Raw genomic sequence first — 9,980 nt, forward strand, 5'->3', positions numbered from 1 at the left:
CCCCCCGCCCTTTTTTTGTCACAACGTGCCCCCGACCCTTTTTTCTGTCACAGTGTGCTATCCAACTCTCTCGGCCACCACCCAGCACGTCGTCCTCCACTTCCCTGCAACCACCCTTGTTGTTCAATCCTCTCGACCATGTACCTGCACCTTTCCATCCCTTCCACTGCGGCAATCATTGTTGTTCGTTCCTCCAAACCACCAACTAGCACCTTCTCGACCTTTTCATGCACTCCCACTTGCTATCCACCCTCTCCCAAGCCCCATCAACAGCTACCTATCCCGTCAGCCTCATCCCCAATCACCGACCTCCTGCACCCTCACCTTCCACTTCTACTCTACCATAACCTTTACCACTACTACCCTACAACCACCTTGTCGACGCCACCACCATTCTCAGGTCTTCTCTTCCGACCCTACCTGGAGAATATTCTTATTGTGTCGTATTATTTTTTTCAGTTTGTGTTCTGTTATAACCCTAATTCAGTGCTAATAAAAGTTTACTTTTGTTTCTGCTAATTTCTGAACAAGTGTTGCTATCAATAACTTAAGATGTTATTTAAAGATTTCTATAGGAAAAGCTCCTAATAGTTGAATGTCTAACGTGAGAAAATTTATATGCAAGAGAAAGAGAGCAATTGAAAATATGTTCCAAGGAAATTTAGTAGCATGTTTTAAAGTCCTCTATTAAAACTTTTGTATAAAACGTGATTTAAATCTGTGAGTTCGGTCTAAATTATAAAGTCCATGTTTAGTGTCTTTTAATTGTTTAGATAATATTATGGATTGTTGTGTGTGTTAGAATAATATAACTCTATCAGATCATCTTAATAATTATAATCTCCCGGGCCAGATCGAAGACACACTAGGTCATGATCACCTAATGTAAGAGTCATGAATTATCACAACTTATATAAATACCAAATTCTAATTATTAGCAAAGCAAGAAAAAGTCAATTAATCATGTATTTGTCAAAACTAAATGACCCATTATTGCACAAGATGTTTCAAACAATTCTAGGCCTATTGGTTTTGATCTTGCTCTAACCGGCAATGATATCTTACCAAAACAATAATAATCTAATAAATAAAGTAATGAAGATGATAGATAGAATGAACTTAACATTGTTAATTAAAAAATTTAACAAATATCCCAACAATGTTAACATTACCAAACCATAATGAAATTTTCATAAGAGATGTAGAATAAGATGTATACCAATAAAATAGAAAATTAACATAATATACTAGTAAATTCAAACATTTTTGAGTGCTATTTAAATCTAAATACCTTATCTTCAAAATTGGTAGGCAATTCACCAGATTCACGTGCCACTTAAAACTATGATCCGTGTTTAAAACAAATTAGAACAAACTTTTTAATTTAACCTAACATCAAAATGTTGTGCCAAACTTTCAGTCAAATCATCCTTCAACACTTCATTGCTGACATCAAAGTGGATATGTAGAAAATGGGGTGGCATTCACCATATGAATAGCAACCACAAGGGTATGTCCAACAACAAGAAGATGAAACCAATTTGGTTAGTAAATTTCATACATGATCTAAAATGACAAGAACTACTATCCTCCACATTAATTGTGGTCTACTTGAAAAAAAGATATTTAGGCAAAAGAAATATAAAAGGATGAAAAACAAATCAATGGTTGCAGGTTCCTACAAACTAACTAAATTTTTGGATTTCATTTCATTTTATTCGCTTTTTTACGACCAAAACAAAGCCTAAATGTCGTGAATCTCTTGGTTTTGGAGCTTCAAAAAAATCAGCACAACCCCAAAGATGGGTTACATCTCAAAGCGCTTAATCATGCCTATTATGACATGAATCCAACTGATGAAGGCAAAACTAGGATATCAAGAAATAGATGACTTGTTATTTAAACCTCAAAATGAATTCATCATCTAGGTCTGAGGAAGCCTTGTCACAAAAATCAAACCTGAGCCAAAGCATATCAGGGTATAACCTTTCAGATGTGAACGCAAAGTTGCAAACCAATGTAAATAGATAAAATGAATTATATGTTAATGATTTTCTTTATTACAGAGTAGGCGCACCAATGAATAGGAATGCAGTGAAGGTTTTAGAACAAAATGTCTAAAACAAGCAATTATTTATTATTAATAACAAATGATTAAGGATTAATTCAAGTGTAAAAAAACAGATAAATTCCTCGACAATAAAAAAATTTACTTCAAGATATGTAGCCATAAAAGCACGAAAGTAATCAAGCATTCATGTGAATCAGTGGCATTAAGAGAATAACAAATTTGAGCAAAAAATTAATCATCTTACCACCAACAATTGATAAGCAATTTAAGCTTTGGCTCTTTGGTCAGTAATATGCTTGCATAATAGTGTTGATTGTTTGTTAGAGCAATGTTGTTATGCCATGTTTGATACAAAAAAAAATTAAAAAAGGATGATCGTACCATTGAAGGCTTCAAAATAACAGCTCCACAAATATATTGCACATGAAAATGGAGCCATAGAGTTCAAATTATAGTCCAACACGGATAAAATTGAGATTATTGTAATATTCTTGAAAGGTAAAGAAGTTGAAACAACATTGACAAACAAAGTCGTGGAGAAAAAGGAATCTTTGAAAAGATGGATTGAATAAAGAGAAAGAAATAAGAATCAAATCAACAATGACATGGTTTTGTTAGTTACCCTTTAAGCTTTGCGCGTCAAACAAGAAAAAAAAAACTCACATTCAAGGAAAATTTATTAAACAAACAAATAACCTCAAAGCTATTTTTGGGATCCAGAAATAGGGTTTTTAACGATCCAATTTCGAGTCAAGCCAAGGTCGTCTCAAAATCAGCTCAAAAAAAAAAATTGATCCAAATTTTTGGATCTTAGCTCGGCTCGTTTATTTTGATCCAATCTCAATCCAAGCCAAAATTTGAATCAATTTTCGACTAATTAACAATCATCAAACTAAATTCACTAAATTCATAGTCATATGTTGTTAAAAATTCGATTTCGAGAAGAGCTAGGGTCGGCTCAAATTCGGCTTAAAAAAATTGACCCAAAATTTTTGCTCGCAACTCGGCTGGTTTATTTCGATCTGATCTCAACCTGAGCCAAAATTCGAATCAATATTCGAGCGATTAACGAACTTCAAGCTAAATTCACAGCACTAACCACAAAGAACATGTTGATTTTCACACGTCCTGAGTAATGCATTGTATGAAGACCCTAAAATACAATCATTAGTAATGAAATATCTCCACTAAATGACAGTAGCATTTTCCAACATAAAAGATAATAATTTCCATGGTGCAATCCTTCAGTAGAATGGCAAAAAAGTACTTAATATTTACCCTCATCATGCAACACGCCTCCATCTAATTAAATAAAATAAAATGAAATTGGTGTAAACCTCTACAGAAGTGATTGTGCAAAAGTTTATTACATGATCTTGCAAAAGTTTGCAATACGATGAAATCAGCTGCAAAATCTTACTTGAGTGTTTGTAAAAATGTGTATCGTATGAAGAGAACTATTTGTACATCTCTTATATTCAAATACATAAATGGTATTTTCCTATGATAATGTCCAAAGGGTTTATTTCTAAAGTTTGAAGAGAGAATTTTCTATGTTAACTTAAATTCACTTGCTACAATGTAAACGAAGTTGCGCCGTCATGCCCGCTGCAACTCACAAAAAAGTTGTGATCTTTAATTAGATTAGTGGGTTTAATGACATTTCCATTGAGGATTTATCTTACGGGTGATTTTTAAGTAATAAAATTATAGAGATAAAAAGAGGTCCCTTCTTAATATTTCATGTTAGCTTGTATGGGCCCCTTTCCATGAAGAATTACTCAGCATAAGGATATTGTTGTAAAGTAACTCATTGCATAATAAGTTGTGATTACTCAAAGATAATCAAAGATTAGAATGAATACAAAGTTAATATAGAACAAGAACTAATCCGTCTTTTTCTATCAATGTCCATAAGTTACCATTTTTAAGATAATGTTTGTAGCTCAAGAATAAATGGCTCCTCATGTTGTAGTTTTGCCAATAATAATAATAATTATTGTATAAATGACAATAAGTTGGAATAAAAAAAAACTTAGAGCAAAAGAACAGTTTTGAATTCAAATGCTGCAACTATGGGTTAATAATCTTATATTGGATATTATTTTTTGAATTAATAAGTGAAGCTTTCATGAAGGCCTTGAAGAAAATAATCACAAAGTTCTTATATTTAACAAAAACATGCATGAATAAAGGTTTTGAATATAAATTGTTGGCAAAAACATAAAATCCTTATTGCATGCTCGCTCATAACATAAAATAAAAATGAAATGTAACTACCTTATGCTTCTAATGTATGTAAACTTAAGCAATTTGTCAAAATTTGATCAAGTAAAATTCACATATATGAAAAACTATACTACAACCTATCTAGAAAGAGAGAATTGTGCCACGCACTCCTCTATGGGATGTCTACCCAAGGCAACATAGCATAAATACATGATCTTTTTCGTATCATGTAAAAGTGTGAGCAATTGAAAAAAATTCTCCCTCTATGAAGTTGTTCTTAACAAAGAATGTAAGCTGCTGAGACTTTCCTTGGTTAGCCATTTAGATCAAAAAATCATGCAAAATGCTTAAAGAGAAATCTGATGGAAGTAATAAAATGCCATGGTGAGCATGTTAGAGGGAAAAATCGAAGCCTCAAGAAAAAAAATAACCTTATAGAGAGAATGCTCACCAAATGTAGTGCTCTAAATAATTTGAATGGTCATAACAGTCCTTATAGGAATCTTCCAATAGTTGCTTTTGTTACCCAATTCTTCTCAAGTTCGTATAACCTCCAATGAAAGCTGATCATCGGATGAAAGAAAGCTCGAGAGTATGGAATGAAAGTCTCTAGGAGAATAAAACGAATAGATTAATGACAACAATACAAATATAAATAATAAGAGAGCGGAGGAAAACTAAAGACTTAGGGAAAAAAAAAACTTTTAAGTACATCTACTAAAAATGAATCAAAAGAACTAATATGCTTCAATAAACCCCTCAAATATTATCATTCAACTTCATTTTCCATATCTACTACCGAACTTTGCATTAGTTGTAAAGCAATCGATATATATGAGTTATTTGACTGAATAAAAATCCTTCAAAATATATAGATGGCCTATTCACTATCTTTTAACAGCATGAGGTGCGCTAATTTCATTCATCAACAGCTATAATGTCAATCAAAAAAGGGATAATAAATGTTGCTACAAAAGCACATGTTTAAATCCATTAGCTAAAATGACAATCAATAAAGAGCAAAAATTAATCTCTTTAACATGACATCAATTGGTGATATAAAATAACTAAAAAAAATATAAAACCATGATACAAATACAAACACCTACAAGAGCTCCAGTACACTTGAGCTATAACTTGACAAATTAAACAAGAACAAGCTTAAACTTCATTCAACATTCAAACTGCCCCTACTTCTTATGGAATAGAGAAAACGCATGTGAATTGAAATGGAATCATGAAAAGAAAGAGAAACAAGTATGATAAATGCGGAAATAGGAGAGAGGCAGAAGGTAACTATGCATAGTTTTTTATAACTTTGTTACTAACCCCATGAATTCTAATATTTTTTTATACATATTTTATGCAAAGATTATCTAAACAATACAGCTCATGAGCCAACAAGTTGCTTCATAACTGCCTCAACACGTTTAATCATATGGCTCTGCATCTGGAGCGCATTTTCTGTCCGGACTCCTGACGTAGTTGTACGTGCCGCGGAGGTTATTCCTGAGTTTTTTTCAATTTATTTCTGGGTCATTTTCAATAATCCCGAAATAACCCAGAAATAACACAAAAATAAAGACCGCGGGTTATTTCTGCGTTATTTCGGGATTATTGAAAATGATCCAAAAATAACCTAAAAATAACTCAGGAATAACCTCTGTGGCACGTAGAGCTACGTCAAGAGTCCGCACAGAAAAACTAGGCCTACATCTAAGCAATTTAAATTAGGCCTACATCTAAGCAATTTACCGAACCGAGATGGAGACCGCTAGACTCAATTACACCCACCTAAGCACGCATACGCACACACGTGCATGCTCAAAGCACACAAACAAAACATTATGATAAATAACTCATAAATATTTGAAATAATGGTAAAGGAACCATGTCCTCTCAATACTTAATTAGAAAGTTTCCGCTTTCTAGCCCCTACTTAATGATGCCTGCAGTTTAAAGATAAACATAGCTCCTGGTCTTTACAGAATCAAGGGTCCCAAAAGATGCACAATTCCCTAACGTTTCAAAGAAAAAACCAGAGCCAGATGCACGCACAAGAAGGCTTTTTTCCTCCTCGGGAAAATAACAAATTTACGAAATTCCCACCAACACAGGCCAAGCAAACCAAGTTCGGATCAACGCCACGTTATTCTTCCATCCTAAACCACAATTTACATAGAATCTCCCAATACCAAAACCCTCGCTTCCAAAACGAAAATCCACCGAGAAGCGGGACAGGAAAACAGGTGTTCTGCTAATCAAAGAAATCTGCCTGCGCTATTAATCAACCGAATGATAACGATATAATACGGTATCCTCAATTGAGCTTGAGATCGACAATAATAACTCATCGGAAAAAGATCGCGAAAAATGAAAGTAGAAATAGGGTTTTGGGGGTTCAAGAGAGAAAGATAACTTGGAGTGATTACCTGAAAACAGCGATAGATTGAGCCTTGAAGGAATCGTCAGGATTCGTCGCGCGAAGCAGTAGGCTGATCTCGCACAGAGAGGGGAAAAAGGGGAGACTGGTTGGAAATAAAATGGAAAAAATAAGAGAAGCGTCTTCTTCCCGTTTGCATGGGCTTATATAGTTATATTTATGTAAAAAGGGTATAATAGAGTTTTAAGGCTTCATTTATTACAAAACCTACCGATGTAATAATGAAAATTAAAATGTTGGGTGTGTCTGTTCCTATTTTAGAAAATAAACATGTCAAATAGTAAATGAGTCACATTTTTGGTGATTACGAGCAATTCAAAGTCTAGAATAAACTCATTTAATTATGAATTTTTTTGTCAATTTTGTTAATTAGGGATCTGTTTGGGACAGCTGCAGCATATTAATAAGTTGATGAAAAATAATCTGATCATTAATAAGTTATGATGATTATTATAGTTTAAAAAAAAATAATATATCGTAGCTAGAAAGTTACTACCGCATCTAGCCAGGAATTGTGTGAAAATGTTGATTTCAGTGGTTTGAAAACGCGGCTTTTTGAAAAAACTGTCAAAACGCCGTTTATTCAAATGAACTTGGGTGTGTTTTCAAAACACATCGCACCAAAGAAGCTGCCCCAAAACGGGGACTATGGTTGTCTGATTAAATTATAATGTAAATTGATTGATATATTGTACCATTGTTGAAAACATAGAATCATTACGTCTTTATCTTTTTTGGTCATAACAAATTAGTATTATTCTCTATTTTTATTATGTGATTTGTCTGATTTAAGGGAAATGTTGAGCTCATAAAAGAAATTTGACAATAGATGATAACGAAACAATCCATGGTGAGAGAACAGAGTCATGCACCAACATGGTTTGCCCAAAACCATATGTTAAAATGTTAGTTTTTTTGTTTAATGTCATGGTGTATATTGAGTTGAAGTCAATATATAGTGCTATGAGGACTATTACTCCATCACTATGACAATAATAACTCACCTATGACTTCTTATGTAGTTTGATAATAATAAGTTACTCGGAAGAATTGAGAGTTGATGGTTTCCTAAATTAAGTATTTATAGGTAAGAAGTGTGTCATTATAATGAATTAAATTAAAACTTTTGCTTCACTAATAGAAAATATGTGTATCCTTTATGTGTACAAGCTACACAATTCAAGCTATTGAAATTATTTTAGGAAAGCAAATGAATGATGAATAATTTGTTTTCAGCATTCTTACATGCAAGATAATTCATGGAACTTGGTTGAGAGAGTGATATCTTAGTTTTTTGCAAGAATCAGCGTAAACGCAGATAGAAAATCCGTTGCGAGAGAGAAAATACTAGAATTTTTATTTAGAAATTTAATAAGAGAAAAGAATTATAAGACATAGACCAAATATAATGAATATAATTGTAGATGTCTTAAATTACAAATAATAACATTTCCCATAATTGAGAAAAGTGTTGGCATATTATAGTAAACATTAAATATGTAAAATGAATTGACTTGTGAAAGCCTGAGAAATCTTGAGACATTGAATTTCTATCCAATAGACCATTTGTAGCATATGTTGTCATTATTATTTGAGAAAATGAGCAAAGGGAACAAAAAGTTCAATGTAATTATGGCATGTATGGCATGCTTCAGTCCTATCAGCGATCAAAAGTGCCAACTCTATCTATGATAATGGGTGATGAGTCAGCTAGTGTTGCGTTGGAGTCAGCGACTTGCATGTACTTGTAAAGCAATGGCATCTATCAATGTTGTGAATTAGTGGTATAAGCAAAGGCATGCATCAACGATATATATCAGGCTTAAATGTGATGTCATGAATCATCATTGCATCAACATCGGTATCGACAATGTGCATTAGCCTTATAAGTGACAATATATGTTAATGACGTGCATAGATTTTAAAGGCAAATGTAATTATTGATGTCGTATAATATCAACCTAATAGCCAATTATGTGCATTAATGACATATATTGACAACATGCATCGACCTTATAAACTCAGCATGCATAGTTGACATGCATTGGTCTTATAGACAACTACATTCGTAAGCGCTATGAAATAACCTTAAAGTCAATTGAAAGTTATAATGATTAGAGGGCCAAAATTGAGTAATCGTGCATCCAATTGAATGTTAAAGATTTTTTTTTACTAGTAACTTTCGTAGGACAAAATTGTAGCAAATAATTGTCAGCAAAAAAATCATTGATTTAAAATGCATTTTAGACGAAATAAATTCATCCATTAACATTTTTCAACGGACTAATGATTGACATTTCGACCAAAAATAAATTCAATTGAATAAGATGTGGACTTCTCAGTCATAACTCATTGGTTCTCTCGATAATCATGCTCTTGAATTTAATGATAGACTGTAAGTTGTTATTTCTGCTGGAAAAAAAATTGAATGAAATTGTGGCAAAAAGAGTTGTCATTTATGCTTCTGACTTTTAATTATTTTGATTGATACTTATCGAATGAAATAGTTGCTAGTAATACAACAAAAAACATGTACAAAAAAGTGTGTGTGTAGTCATGAAATCTCGTAACGTGAAATTGAACACAAAAAAAATATTCAATGAATAAAATTATAAAAAGCATAACAATCAATCTAAGTAAATCATCCATTATAAGAGTGCCTATAGAATTAATGTAATATAGATCATTTTCTAAGAGAAGAAATAAATAAATAATACATAAAAGAATAAAACTACTCATCCACCAGTTACTCCTCCTCTTCTACTATAGGTTGTCTGTCACATTGATGTGTCGTGCACCATAGTTACTCCAGCCTCTTCGCCACTGTGGCCTCCACTCTCTCCCTTATCCTCGTAGACTCCAACAACAACTCTATCTGAAATAGCTCATTAAAGAAGAGGGCCTCCATTTCATGGGTGAGCGTGGTCACACATCTGCTAAATTTTGCCATCAAATGATTATGGCCTCTCATTAAAGATGGAGTGTCGTGCCTTATAGGTAAATCAATATAAACTGAGGTTGTGGATCCACCCATTTTTTTCTTCCCCCAGAGACTTCCCTACAGATGTCGAAGTAGACTAGTCAAACCCTTCACAAAAGCTAAAAAGTCTCGGTGAGCTCTGACTTCCGACATCCTTTAATCATACATAATCATCTGACGAAAGATTGTGAAGGAAAATTAGCATCAAATTAAAATTGATGGGATCAATGGTTGACCCACCACTGATCCACCTAAGG

At 33.1% G+C, this 9,980-nt stretch overlaps 1 protein-coding gene across 1 annotated transcript in view; it reads right to left on the reverse strand.

Annotated features, from left to right (window-relative positions):
• LOC110023833 (WD repeat-containing protein 48) overlaps positions 1-6,867 on the reverse strand; it is a 79,499-nt gene extending 72,632 nt beyond the window's left edge. The window contains exons 1-2 of the mRNA XM_020723446.1: positions 6,733-6,867; positions 4,752-4,909 (exon numbers count right to left, since the gene is read on the reverse strand). The gene's annotated coding sequence lies outside the window, so the exon portion shown is untranslated. The remainder of the gene's footprint in view (positions 1-4,751; positions 4,910-6,732) is intronic.
• Positions 6,868-9,980: the final 3,113 nt, after the last annotated feature.

The sequence above is a fragment of the Phalaenopsis equestris genome, unplaced genomic scaffold (assembly GCF_001263595.1).
Source record: "Phalaenopsis equestris unplaced genomic scaffold, ASM126359v1 Scaffold000002, whole genome shotgun sequence".
NCBI classification, from domain to species: domain Eukaryota; kingdom Viridiplantae; phylum Streptophyta; class Magnoliopsida; order Asparagales; family Orchidaceae; genus Phalaenopsis; species Phalaenopsis equestris.